The sequence below is a fragment of the Canis lupus genome, chromosome 1 (assembly GCF_003254725.2).
Source record: "Canis lupus dingo isolate Sandy chromosome 1, ASM325472v2, whole genome shotgun sequence".
NCBI lineage: Eukaryota > Metazoa > Chordata > Mammalia > Carnivora > Canidae > Canis > Canis lupus.
Window position 1 is genome coordinate 25,946,594 of NC_064243.1, and position 15,134 is coordinate 25,961,727.

General features: G+C 38.3%; 1 long non-coding RNA gene across 3 annotated transcripts; it reads left to right on the plus strand.

The window, feature by feature from the left end:
* The first annotated feature begins 242 nt into the window (after window positions 1-242).
* LOC112644140 (uncharacterized) lies at window positions 243-10,190 on the plus strand. 3 transcript variants are annotated; one of them, XR_007413072.1, is made up of 4 exons: window positions 243-539; window positions 1,443-1,583; window positions 4,001-4,108; window positions 9,812-10,190. It is a non-coding gene; the product is annotated as an uncharacterized LOC112644140 (long non-coding RNA). The 3 variants fall into 3 exon arrangements; XR_003126167.3 differs by lacking the exon at window positions 4,001-4,108; XR_004811392.2 differs by lacking the exons at window positions 1,443-1,583; window positions 4,001-4,108.
* The last annotated feature ends 4,944 nt before the right edge of the window (window positions 10,191-15,134 follow it).

A 15,134-nucleotide genomic window follows, 5' to 3' on the forward strand; every position in this document is an offset into this window, starting at 1 on the left:
GTGGGAGCCAAGGTGGTCTTGTCTTATGGCCTGAGAACAGTGATTTGTTTCCTGTCCCCTATTCCTGTGTCCTACTGCTCCAGGAGAGGTCCTGGAATGTGGAGCCTTGCCCAGCCTGTGTCTCAGGAGGTGATTTTGCAATCCTGTCTTGTGCAAAGAAGGTCAATTGCTGACCCAAGAACCATTTAAGCTGGGAGGAAGAATTAAACAATCCCCCCAGGGGGACTGACTGCAGAGACCTTTCCCGACAAATTAGAGTGCAGTGTGCAGGACAGGAGGGCTGTCCACTAAATTTCCCAAATCCTCCGTAGGCCCGTTGCTCCTCATAGCTGAGGTCCAACACTCAACGTGCTAGTTGAGCTCATCTCTGATGAGCTCATCTCATCTCTGCTGTCTTGTTGCATTCTCCTGAGCTGAAGGGATAGGCTAAGGAGTCCCATCCCTTCCCACAATCATAAGGGTTCTATCAGGAGGAGAGACGTAAAACCAATCTTTTACTATTGATTTCACTCCTGGCTGTCAACCTGGAGGCCAATTACGTAAGTGTTCGAGGGTGCAATGAATGTGATTTACGTATGTTATCTGGGAGACATGGTGTTTATGTTTGTTGGATTAAATGGGGGCAGAAAAAAAGTACAAGCATATAAAATCTGTAATACGTGAGAGAGGCTTTGGAAGGTATTTTTTAAAGTGATATTTTAGTTATATTTTTAGTTGTATAGATATATTTAAAGTTATTCCTGTCTTCAGAAATTGCTGTCTTCATCGTTTCATCCATCAGTGATATGAGAATCAGAGAATTAGAAACCTCTGAGATACAACTGATTGTGTTGGAGACAGTTTCTGAATAGCTGCAGGACTCCATGCAAGTCCTAATGCTGTACACCTTCCCCTCCTTCTCCTGACTCCCAGAATTCTAGTTGCTTAGCTCATCCATCCTCTTTTCCTTAGCATCTTCTCTCCATTGGACAGAGATCCTCATGGAGCCTTCTTGGTGACTCGTGGTTTGGTTCTCTCAGGCACTAGAGCATTATGACAGCAAACATAGGAAGCAAATAACACCTCTGTTCTGCACCAGAAGACAGTCAGCTGTACCAACATCTTGATATATTGGGTTAATAAGTTAGGGAATGATTAATTACAGCAGTAAGGAATTTGTCCTTCTAGGTTGTATTTGCCACAGGATAAGAAATGTGATTCAATTGATGCAAATGTGATCTGCAGAGGTCTGTTTGGGAGTACTTTCAGAGCAAAGTGAGGTATCCTTTGGATAAAGTATTTGAAGAGGAGTGGAGCAAATGTGGGAAGGTTTTGAGATGGTTGGGACAGTACGTGGGAAGCTAAGTTCCCCCACCCATTCTGTATAAGGTAACCATAAAATTGTCAAATACTGATTTGTATGTCAAGACCATGGTAATTTTCACTTTGTTTTCACTCTTCAGCTAGCCTACACAAAAGAAAGCAACATGGAGAAATTTTTTCAACCTCCACCATGCCCTCAATAATCCAAATAATCTGGCATTTTACCTGTTCATGAGAAATCACTGGCAAATTAAGAAAAAGAAACAAAATGACAATTTCAGGTGAGACATCTTCAAAGATCTCACTTAAAGCATTAATCTTAGCTTCCAAGCAAACCTGTATTTTTAATGTGAGTAACTTATTTTTCTGGACCTCAGTTTTTTTTATGTCTTAAATAGGACTAAGAGTACCTGGCTAAATATAAAGAAAATAATTTAATATATGTGTAATCAAGTTACCTAGCAGAGAATACACAAACCAATTTAAGCTTCTGCATCCTTCCATATAAGAAATATAACACTTACCGAAGTTGATAGCAGAGGTAAACATAAATTAATTCTCATAAAATAGTCTTTAAAACACATATAATCAATGAGTAAAATCAGCTTTGAGGAGACACCTGGCTTCTAATTCAGAGACTACTTCAGCTGTGCATTTCCTTCAGAACTTTTGGAATGTGTGAATATGTTCAAGTGGGCAATAAGCAAACAGAAGTTTCAAGTCTTTGGCCTGGTTTGGAAGAAGTAGAAATAGCTAACTATTGGCCCTGAGACTCTGTGGCTTTCCCAAGAGACAAGATGTGCTGGGCAAGGAGCCTTAGATTGTGGAGGGGCAAGATTACAGGGCTTGGAACAAAATATTATTCTACATGGCCCGACAAGACATGTTATCAGATACTTAGTACTGGCTGCCTACCTGGGCAGTGCACCAAAAAGGAGAAGACTGTGGGGTTAGAGGAAATAATTATTGGCGGCTGTTATTCAACACTTAACAATCCACGTGAGGGAGCCAGGGCACAGATCCTCTTTTGCTGCTGTCTGTAGTAAGATGTTCGCTTCTCCCATCTTCAGGAATACGTTGATTCAAATGATTATTTTAAAATTTTGAAATATTTTAGCAAATATTTAGCAAACAGGAGAGATCATCTCCGTTCCTGCCAATGTCAGCCACTGAGAGAGGACTGTTGAGGGTTGAATCAGGGAGAGGGACAAGAGTCTCCTCCACCATCCAGCCGGACTCCCTTTCCAGTGAGCCCTTCCCCCATGAGAAGTGAGTAAAGCATGGAACACACAGAAAGAGGACTAGCCACTGGCAGGTTACCTCTGGCTTGGAGCTAAACAAAATAAACAAAACAAAGGGCCCATTGCAACATTTGAGAACTTGGCTTTGATAACCGAGAACCTGGAAAAATTTTGCCAGACAGATTCACCAGTTCGCTCTCCTACAAAAGCTTGCCTGCCGGCTTCCCTTAGTGTGATTTTTGTTTGTTCTAAAATTGTGTGTGAGCATAAACATTTCTCAGTATGGACCATGACATACAGAATATCTGCATGTCTTGGCCTTAGGGTTCAGATTGTTCCTGGAATATCTGCTGTTTAATACCACAAAACAAATACAACACCGTAGAACGAAACCTTACAAATAACTTTCTAGAAAGTACATTTGGAAGCATATTTCTTCTTTCTGGACTGTCTGCTTCATTCTCAGAAGCAATTTTAAATGGTGAATTTTTAAAAAGGTTTTATGATCTCTTAATCATGTACCAGAAAGAGAAGGACATTGGAAAAACCAGCTTTACGATACAAATAACTCTCCATAAAGTTCTGTAACATTGCTCTTAAAAACTCCTTATTAATTCAAGGCCAAACATAAGTAAAATATTTATAGACTTGTCAGATTAATTTCTGTGGGTCTTCTTTTAAGAGGAAAGTTTTTTTTTTCTAGAAGACTTATTTATTGAATAGCAATATGATTTTTAAATTGTTGTTACTCTTTAAAATTTTTAGTTATAAGTGATTTTGTGTCAGTTACATCTGCTATTAAAGTTTTCTTCTGCTCCTCCTTCTATCAGTAAGAGAGCTGGGTAATATCCTTACCATTACATCCTCCTCCTTATCACCATCCTCTTCAATGCCATCACCATCATCATATCACTCACTAGGAACCATTATGTGCCAGGCACTTTGCGTGCATTATTTCCATTGTCAAAATAACCCTGTAGTGTTTACAGGTAAGGCTCAGAAACTTAAAGCTCCAAGGACCCAAGGCTAGTAAGTGATGATTCTAGTAGAATTTGAACTCAGGGTTGTCTCTTTCAAAATTCTTCACTGTCCCTAATTCTGAAATATGTAAAATTCTCAAAAGCGAATAAAATATTGCCTCTTTGAAAATGGCAATAGTTAATTTATAAGCCTTAATATATCCAGTGGAGCAAATCCTTTGCCTTTAAAGTATCCTGTTTGTTCCTCAGAACTCTGTTTGGTTTTGTTCTGTTCTCAAAGCATCCAATTCGCTGCCAGAAAATAGTTCAAACATGTTGGAAGAATCAAGCTTCCTAAATTGAGCAACGCATGATTTGGTTTAAAACTGATATAACAATCGGAAATTCTGTTTATCCACTGAATCGTATTGATTACACGCCAGAGTCTTGTTTTTTTATCCTAACCACACTCATCTCCTTTTTTTTTTTCATCTACAGAATTCTCATAGCCTACAAAGCAAATTTCAAAACAGATATTCAAAGAGATAAAAGGGCTTAGGTAACTTGATAAAAATTACAAGGGGGAAATTAATTTCAAAGATAACCGTAAGTATCTGGAATATATAAGTAGTATCCAAGTTCTCGATAATGAAGTCATGTTATTTTATATTTTCAGAAAATGGAAAAAAGAAAAAAACTCTCAGAATAAAAATAAAAGTAGAGATAAGGCCTAAAAATGGAAAGCAACCATGGAGATAAAGTGAAAGACAAACAAGAATGTTTAGAAAAATCAGATAACAGAGATCCAAAAGAGAGAACCCTCAGGACAGAGAAACCTACAACGATAAATACTGATGGAAAATAATCAGGGCATAGGGTTATAATTCAAAGTAAAATTTCTAAATTGCACATCCTGTTTGAAAAAGTATCTTGTGTATCTTGGAGTTTACATGTGCCTGCTGCAGTGGGGAAACACACTGGATCTGGAATCAGGGGTCCTGGTTTGGGATCTGGCTTAGCCATTTGTTATCTCTGTTTACTTGGACAAGCTACTCAGCGCCCTGTTTTCTTACATATAGATGAAAGAGATGCTGGTAAATGCCTTCTGGCGCTAAAGAACTTAATCTAGCAATGAGTAGAATTTTGAATGACACCTTATTATATGGCAAGACAAGCTGCACAGGACTCAATAGCATTTGGAGAATCTTTTCTTTAAAAAGAATAGCTTCATCCTATCACTGTCACAACCTTATTTTGCTAATGTTATGCCAACAGCATCTTAGATTTTATTGTATGTAGTACATATCTGATCTTCCTTACTGATTAGGAACTGACTAAGCAAATAAAAGGTTGATATTTTAAGGTCTGTTGCCATTCTTGAGGTCTAGATTAAATCAGTGTACAACGGGTCACTACTGTAATTTGGCTCTTCTGTAGGATATACTTTAGCTTTCAGCTTAAATTCTCCCTGTAATTGCCAGAACAGTAAACCCTTTAATTTCAAATACACAATAATGCATAAAAGTATAGTGCTGTAGTTAGCATAAATTTTAAGATGGTCTAATGAAATGCATGTTAGAAGGAAGTAAAGGTAAGTTTGACATTGTAATTTCATGTAGGTTTTAAAGTCACATGGATTTTTTTTTGGGGTGTGTGTGTAATAAAGATCTTTCCCATCTCTTACTGTGTTTTTTTATGCAACCATCCTTGCCTGCATCCTAGAGTAATATAAAAGTAAGTCCTTCCTCTTTCCAGCTCTGCCTCCCCGTTCCATGTTCAATGTCTCTGTCTCTCTCTCACACACACATATACTCTCTCTCTCTCTCTCTCTCTCTCTCTCACACACACACACACACACACACACACACACACACACACTGCTGAGCACGTCAGTGGAAGATGCAGGCATTTCTTATGTCAGGGATAATGACCACAGACATTAGGAAAGGCAAGTGTTAAGCATGAACCCATGTTGGAGTTTGAGAAGCTGGTTTGAGGGAAGGACGCTTAGATGGGAATCAGTATTAATCTGAGCAGAACTGTACCTTCTCTCGCAGCTGCAGCTTCGTGACTTTGAGCTATGAGATCTTGAAACATTATTTAAACCCTCTGAAGCACAATATCCTATTATGTAATGTGACTATAAAAATAGTATCTATGTCATAGAATTATCAGTAATAAATGAAAGTAATTGCTTCTCTGCTCTGTAAGCTCTCAAAAAAGTAAACTGTCTAATCTCATTTTTTTTGGATATAAGTGGGTGGATTTTTTTTGTTAAATTAAAATAAGGGAATATTCAAATGAATAAAAGTAAGAAAAGTAGATGTGAAACATTTATAAAGATTGTAAGAGAGACTTTTGAATTCTAGAATAACGTATTTAGAAAATAGGAATTATGAAGACCAAGTCATGAACAAACCAGATCCTTCTATCTTTATAAAGAAAAATGTAAATCATTAATTATTCAGAAAGTGGTTGTAGATATATAAAAGTATTTACACAGGATTGGAAAAGATGACTTATCAGTGAGGCTGAGGCAGATTTATAGCAGAAATGCGGCTAACAGAAGCTGGTTCTTCTGTTCCTTTAGAGAGATTTACCAAATCAAAATGGTCCCCTAGTACAATGATGACTACTTAAAACTATTCTATGTTTGTCAGTTGTCTTAACTTCTTACTAGTTTTCCTGGCCATCATTGCGTAGGTAGATTAAAAACATCTAGTATCAGTTAACATTAAATAACCAGATTAGCACAAGGTGGTCTAAAAGGTGATTATCTCAGAGAAGGACTTGGATTAGTCCTGACCCCATTCGCTCCCACTCACTCATGTCTTCATAACTGCAAGAGCCTGGGGTAGGTGAACAAGGCAGTAGTTCAGGATTAATGAGTTTCCGGTCACAACAGGGAGGCTGGTGAGTCTCAGGTTGGAGAGGTATACCGAGAACAGAGACATGGCTTGCTGAAGGTAGTTTGAAAACCAGGAAACTCCTCCATGACATAGACGATCTGGAGCCTTGATGTGATAAAGAGCCCTTTCTATATCTCTCTCATCCTTGGGGCTCTTAAAAAATATCACATCCTTGTATTTGTATTACTCTTTAACATTATTCCATCCTACCTGAGGAAGTACATGCATGTCTATGTTTCTCATAAGCTAAGAGACCACTGTGAAGAATTCAAATGTTGCATAATTAGAATTTTATTTTTTCATATAAAATTATTTTTCAGATGGGTAGAAAATCAGATAGTTTCTTAGAAATCAGGTTCTTGAGTACCTTAAACAGTGGAAAAATATAGGAAATTGGTAGAAATGTAAGTTTTTATGTTTATATTTGGATATGTAATATCATCTACCCTCCCCCTCCACTTGCTTCTACAGGCCTGGTTAAATTAATTTTGCTATATAATTTAATTTTTTTAGTGGTCTAAAGTTCAGAAATACAAAATCTATATTCCTTCTGTATTACAAATTCTATTTTCCTAAAAATGAATACTATCTTTGCCTTTCTCAACAGCATAATCAGGCAATTAGGAAACATAGACAAGAAAAGATAGTAGGTTTCTTTACAAAACATTTATTTGGACTTATTTAATGTGTACCAGAAACTGTAAAGACTATTTATATACTTTGTATATAAATAAAGAACAAAAGCATTTATACTAAAGGAACAGAAAAATGAAAAAAAATTATAGCAGTTACTGGATTTTAGGGCTTTTTCAGTTGTTTCAATAATATTTAAAAATATTTTTCAAAATGTATAGTAATAAACTTTGTGATATTGCACCAAAAGGAATATGCTATAAGTAAATGCTTACGATGCCATTGGGATCAGCAGGAAACATCTTGTAATTTGTTCTCATGGTACAGGGTTGTTTATTTAAAGCATAAATGAATAATTCTTCTAACGGTCATTTCCAACCTCCATTTTACTGATAAAGACAGACCTGGGGAGAATATTGTTTACTGGAGTGAAATACAAAATTTTGGACTTACACTCTCAATTATGACTAGTTCTCACTTTTATTTTTTATGGTAGTGAAAATAGAAACCCAGGAACAAAAGGGAACACATTTCAGGGGGAACTCTGAGGGTGTGAGTTGGATTAGACTCCTGACCACCAACCAAGAGCTGAACCATGGGAACAGCAACGTGGCTTTCTCATGGGTATCTTTATTTTCAAGTTCTGGCCTCTCTTTCCTTTATAATATTTCTGTTTCTCTGTCCCCCCCTACCCTTTTTACAAGTCTTTATAAGTTATGGGCATGATGTCCACCATAGGAAGGACTGTGAAGGGTTTTAATGATGTTAACTACTAATATTTCTTAAACACTAGGAGTTCGGTACTTCATTAAATTCTTTGTAAAGGTGCTTATCTTTTTTCTGTTGTTCAATGCCTTGGACAAAGAAGGAAGTTTTATCGAAATTGTGAGTGACACAAAATTAGGAGGATTAGCTAATGCATTTGAAAACAAAAATAATTCACTAGGAGTATTTTTAACGCCAGAAAAGTCAGTTGCACCAAAAAAATGGAAATGCAACAGGATAAAAGAAAAAAATCCTACATTTATATTTAAATAATCCATGCCTCACGTGGAGAATGGTAAAAATATGATTTGGTGATAAATGTTAAAAAAAATTGGGGGGTTTAAGGCAAGTTCATGTAACCCTAGAGTGTTCATCTGTTCCTAAATACCTAACTCAGTCATATACTCTATTAATTGAAATATAGCATTCGCATCAAGGGAATTATTAGTCTACCTCATTTGCTGCAGGTCACACAGGAAGTGCTGTATTGAGTCCTGGGCACCACATTTTAAGAGCAAAGTTGACAGCAAACTGGAACATGTTCAAAGGAAGGACCTTGAAGGGTCTGGAAACCATATCACATAAGGAGTAACAGGGGGAATGTGTTCATTTAACCCGAGAAAATGACAAGTTGTGTTAAAAATTTCAAAGGCTATTCTACAGAAGCGGAGGTAGATTTTTCTGCATAGTTACAGAACTAAAAACGAATGAGGGTAGTCACAGGGCGGTACATTTAGGTTCTTGCGAGAAAATGCTTTTATGATAATTATGGGCCCAGCACGCTTCTGCTGTGCAACTCTGCTGCTTTTCTGATAATTAAAGTTATTTATGGACAGGGTGATTTGGTACTAGTGAGTCACTGGCTACGGGGAGTATTGGGCAGGGTCTGTGTTCTCACCTGTGAGTGATAAGAGAGAGTCAGGGCTGCCAAGTCCTTGTGAGTCTGAGATAGAATCTATGGCAATACTTTTGTTGATTTCCTATAAGAAGCAGAGTTGGGGCCTCGGTCGATTTTTCCCATTTAGAAACTAAGGCCAATTTTCATTTCCATGATAATATGTGCTCAGGATGATCTCAGCCCTTTGGGGCATAAAGCTGAAGCCTCTTCTACACACAGGTAGACAGATGCGGGCACACACACACACACACACACACACTTCCATTTGACATATTTCTCTTTTTACCATCTCTCAGTTTTGTAGAAAGGGGAACAAGGTGGGTAGATGAAAACAGTAAGATGCATTTAAATCAAAGTCACCATCAGCATCTGTAGCAGAAATCCTTTCTCCGGGTTTATTTATGACTCTGACTGCAATAGTTTCTGATAACCTAGCACCACTGATGAGGCTGTTACCTGGTACCCTGTGTGGGAAAAGCTACACTGGAGAGAAAGAGGTAGACACTAATTTTTGTTCCATAACAAAAATCCTGAAGATGTTACATTAAATCACAAAATATGAAGTTGCAGATGCCTGTGGACTTTCTTGGGGATTGTAGAGTACAAACTCTACAAATTGTGTGGAAAGAACAGGCTAAATAAACTGTGCTATTGTTGGCTTCCATTTTGACACAATTTTCTGAAGATTTTTGTGCATGTGTACTAGTGACTATTGTATTCTTCAATGTAAATGCTTCACTCAAGAACAGGTCATTTATCTGTGAATTGAGAAATGGACATTTTATAGATGAGACTTTCTCTTCTTTGATTCCTCCCTTCTTCCCCTTATCTCCCTCTCATCCCCCATGGTCTCCTCCTCCTCCTCCTCCTTTTCCTCTTTCTCCTTCTCTTCCTCTTCCTCATGCTCCTTCTCCTCTTTTTGTTATTCTAACAAAGGAGCTGGATTTCTTTGAGCCCTCTCCACAGCCCCCACACACAGTGTTGGGTCTAGCGAGTAAGAATGTTTTCTTGGCTTTAGCTCTGGCATTTTAACTTTTTTCTGTGAATTGCACTTTGCTGACTCCACAACTTTTCCATGTCTTTCTTTTTTTTTTTCCTTTGTAGATAACAAACAGGGCAGCATAAACTATGGGAGAAATTATTAATAAAATCTCAAGAAGTCAACTCAGCATCTACTGAATAATGACCATGGAATGGTTTCCCTCTGGTTGCCTCTCCAGCCCTGGCCCGGGTGGCTCAGCCCGCCTGCCCTGTGTGGTTTGGGACCTTTAACTATGGGGCAAGTCATTAACCGGCTGGTGAAGCAGCAGCACATTGTTCTGTTATTTTCAAACCACAACAGCCTCTGTGGAATCTAAGAGCCATAAAGACAAGTTCTGATGCTGCCTGACAGAGGCATAATTCATGAAGTCTATAATTTAAAAGGATTTCAATGCAATTGTAAAACTAATAAAAAATAAATTGCTTTTGGGGAATGCTGGTACCTTTTTAATCAATTGATTCTATTAATTTAAAAATACAATTGGCCTGGTAGCTCCGTGTGTGTGTGTGTGTGTGTGTGTGTGTGTGTGTGTGTGTGAAGATAAGAAAGATTAAATCTGATGCTGGTAGTTTCAAGTTCATAACGTTGCTGTTGGACGCAAGAGGCGGGGGGGAAGAGAGAGAGAGAGAAAAGAAAAAAAGACAAAGAAAAGAAAAAAAAAAGAAAATCCCAGAACAATTTATGGCCTATAGCCAGTAACAAAGTGTTTCTCCCTGTACCTATACCTTTTTATCATCCACTGCCCCCCCTCAACTGTTGATAATGCCCAAGTTAAATTAAAAAAAAAGTTTTGATAACTTTCTAGAAGGTTTAGATTTCAGTCTGGATTGGGGAAAAACAAAACAAAACAAAACGCCTCAAACGAAGGGCTCTCTTTAATCAGATAATTGACCGGTCAGTAACTTTAGCCTGTCTGTGACACACCAGTTGGCAGGTACAGAGGTATGCAGCTCTGGGCCTTCACCTCCTATCCCTCTACTCTGCCTCCTGCCACTGTCACTGAGCTTCCCTGTCTTATTGCTGGTCTCCAGAGACTGTCCCCAAACATTCTGAAGTTCGGCAAAAGAGAGCCAGCTGTCAGAGGCGTTTATGCAGATGGCACAAAAGGGATTTCATCCTTCGGTTGCCCACCTGGGGGGGAAAGTAGGGCCCCTCCATACAGCTGTCTCTGATCCAGAGCACCCACGTTTCAAACTGATCCCTAGTTTCCTGAAATCCTGGCTCTAAAGTTGTTTGGGAGGCTTTGGTGGGGCTTTAAATACAAGTACATTAACCCTTCTCTGTTAACTCCCTCATCGTGAGTAATGGAAGCTCAAAAATGCTCTCTGTAAAGTCACATCACAAAAGGCTCAGAAAATTATCCCTTACTCCTATTGTCTGCCTGTTTTCTTTTATTCCTTCCCTACTCATCACATTCCCTGGCAGCCATGAGTGAAATGTAACATGCTAAATGACTGACATCCATTAAAGTTCCTCGACAAGCCTTGGACTGGGTTTTGAAAGGCCTTTGGAAGAAAAAGGATTGTGTGCTTTTTGAATCTTGGTCTGCTGAACGGCTGCCAAGTGAGGGCTGCTCCATTCAAAGGGCTGAGTGAATAAATGAGAATAACATCCTTGGGGACCCACAGGATCGGCTTACTCTGAAAATGCTCAGCTTCACAAAGGGTCAGAGTCACAAGGTAAATGGAAATGGCTATGAGGGGACTTTGAAGGCTGAAACACGGTAACAGTAGAGGACTTGAAAGAAAACTTTATTTAAAAAAATTTAAAAAGAGGGAAAAGAAAGAAGCAGGGAGTGGGGGAACCTCAGAACTGCAAAGTCAATTGATAAGAGCAAAACGCTTCAACAGCAACATCCATGAATATTTGTAAATGGTACACGAGTGGTGCATAGACAAGTGCACTTGCTTATGGACATGAATAAACTCTTCACCTATCCACAACTGTAAACATCATGAATTAATTTTATTTTACACATGAATAAAAACTGGGTCAAGCCTGTTAGATTATTTTCCTGGTGGGCTATAATATAAGGATTCGAATTTTCATCGTAGTTGCAAGTGATAGAATCTAGTGAGCCATCCATCAAACAAGCCATTTCTTTGGGCATGCCTTGTTTTTTTGTTTTTTAATTATTATTTTTAAAAAGATTTATTTATTTATTTTAGTGGACAGGGACAGGAAGAGAGGAAGAATCCTTCAGCAGACTCATGGCTGATCTTGGAGCCCAACACAGGGCCCCATCCTAGGACCCAGAGAACATGACCTGAGCCAAAACCAATAGTGGGAAGCTCAATTGTCCGAGCTACCCAGGCACCCCACTCCTTGATTTTTTGTTTGTTTGTTCTGTGTACATGTGATTTCTCAATTTGAATGATTTCTACTTAGCACTTTAATGGAAGTGCATTAGAAGCAGTTTCTAGGCAAAAAAAGAAAAAAAAAGTCAGAAAACCACAGGAATTCTTGACATGTTTCCACAGAGACTTCGCATGGTACCTGCCACAGGGTCACTCTTAGGAAGGCTCTCTGGTTCCTGACTTTTTCAGCTCATTTTAGGATATATACACTGAAGAAGAATAAAGAAATCCTATTGAATTAGTTACATAAGATTGCATCTAGTGAAGATTTAAATGAAGTTCTGGTCCCTCATTTGATTCAGCAAATGGCAATGACAATGGAAGCTGTGGCTCAATGGAATGAAAACTTGTGACAAAAGGCGGTCTTGCCCCTCTGGGTATGATTTCCAGTAGCCATGATATGTTGCTTAAATTCAAGCTTGGAGAGAATAGTGGATTGAATGGTGCCTCCACCTCCCAAGAAGTTGTCTATGCAGAATCTTTGAATCTGAACTTGGAAAAAAGGTCTTTGCAGAAGTAATCAAGTTAAAGAATTCAAGAGGAGGTCATCGTGGATTAGAGTGTCCAATGACAAGTGTCCTCCTTCTAAGAGAGAAGAGCGAAGGAAATGTGAAGACAGTGGCAGACATTGGAGCCACGAGTCTAAAAGCCAAGGAACGCCAAGCATTACCAGCAGCCATGAGAAGCTAGGAAGGAGGCACAGAACAGATTATCCTATGGAGCCTCAGAAGGAACGACACCACTGACACCTTGATTTTGGACTTCTGGCCTCCAGAACTGTGCGAGAATAAAGTTCTGTCATTTTAAGCCACCAAGGATGTGGTAGCTCCAGGAAATGAATACAGATGGCCCACAGCCCAATGTGCTACCACGATCATAAGGCCATCCAGCTTGGACTTGGTGCTCTTCGGTAGGAAGATCACGCAGCTATGGAGTCACCGGGTCACACTGGTTATAGGGGTTCACTCTGCCCAAGCTCTTCCCTTCAGTCATTTTCCCACGGCAATGCTGCCTGGTTTTCAATAATGAAACATGCATATCTCCTCAATACATTTAGATAATGTTTGTAAAGAAAAAAAGTTGTTCCCCCAAACTCCAGGAGTGAATGGGAAGAGACATATCTGTTATATTCCAAACACAGCTGGTATCAGGTCAAGGCTGCTGGTGTAAAGGAAGGCCACCGTACCTCACAAGACAACTATGTGTCAACAGCAAAATTAACTGCTCAGTAATGAGGAATAGATGTTTTCAGCATCTTGTATTCTAACTTGCTAGTTTGCTACCTATACTTAGTAATCATTGTGTTAATGATTTGATTGGTGTTTTGGGGTTATTATGTAGCACCTGTTAATCTTTTTTCAATTTAGAATAATGCAAAATTGGCTTTCAGATATTTTTTTCTTTCAAAACTTCTGATAATCAAGAATGGACAATGTGTGTTGTACAGGAGAGGTCAGTACATTTATGTATGCATATATTCTAAAAGAGCACGATTATACTTATAGAAGTTTTTTGTTGTTAAAAGATGCCACTTACCTACCTTCACCTAGTTATCTGAGTCAGAAACTTTTGGGAGTGGCCAATTTAATATAGATTTAGAATTCTTCAGTGTTTTCAAGTTCTAATAGATTCTTCTTCAGTTTTTTTTTTTTTTTAATGTACTGGCTAAAAGAAACTTTTGAATGAAAGTTATTTATTTAAAACAGACTGTTTTTAGGACATAAGAATGGTAAGACAATACATAATAAGCTTGAGTTTTTACAAATTAGATTTAATGAACAAAATGCTATTTGTTATACAAATTTCAAGGAATACAACATTTGAGGAAATGTCTCAAGTATGACTAATTGTCAACAAAAAGTTTCTAGATGTCAATGGCCAGAAAAAGTTCATCTGTTTTCCTACTTCAGTAATTTCCAAGGAGTACGATATCGGAGAAAGTAGCTGGAAGTGTAAATTTATAAAGCAGGGGTTGTATCTAACAGTTAATATGTAAATGTCCATCTGACTGTTTAGAATCTGTATGTGGGAAGAATCCTAGTTCCCAAAACAAACAAACAAAAGATTTATTATCCAGAGTGGATATATCACTATTATGTGTTCTAAAAATCCTATCTTTTTTTTAATGCTAAGTAAGGCTGACACATGGAATTCATTACATTCTAGTTAATGGTTTCAATCAAATCTGTAACAGAGCTGAGTAGGCAGCAAGCATTTCTGGACTGGTGTCTCCAATCACAGCGTACTCAGAGACACAAGCCTTCACACACACAGGAAATTCAGTGTCCAGGCTACCAAGGGTTAATTCCTCTTCCACCCACCTTTTTTACTCCCAACCAAATAAGTTGTTTTGTTTTAAAAATAAATTTAGTCTCTATGAAAGGCCAAAATAAAGGATCAGTAGGATAAATGATATTGCAGGATAAATGGTTTTGAATTTTTTTTAGCTTAGCACCATGATAAGTAGAGTCTGATGAAATGGAAGAAGAACCCTAGATTTCCTGATTGTGGCACTGCACGGTAGGTTCTTGAAACAGCTCATACGTGGAGGAGTAAGAAGGAATGATTTATTGACACGATGTGCAAATCTGTGTTCATTTTTTTTTCATGCATCCAAACGTGATTTAAAGTTGATATATATCTAGAGGGTCTTTATTTATTTTTTTTTTTTGAGGGTCTTTAAATTCTCATTTTTATTTGGAGTCTTTCGTTAATTTTTCTATACCATTTCATCTATTTCATTAACTTCAATGAACTGAACTTTTGTTTTCTTTGGGATGTGGAGATTGGCGAAAAGAACTCTATGTGAGTTTTTTTTTAAAGATGTATTTCTTTTCTCAAGGATGCTTTGAAGGGCATCAGAGACAAACTACTGTGCACCGTGGATTCTGTAGGGGGGGCGGGGTGCCCTTTGCCTGCGTATGCAGTTTCGGCCTGCAGGGGGCAGCCAAATGCAGCGCAGCGGACGGAGCAGCGGACGCAGCCCTGTTTTCAAGCCACTGGAGTAACCCTGGTTCAGAAAAATGCA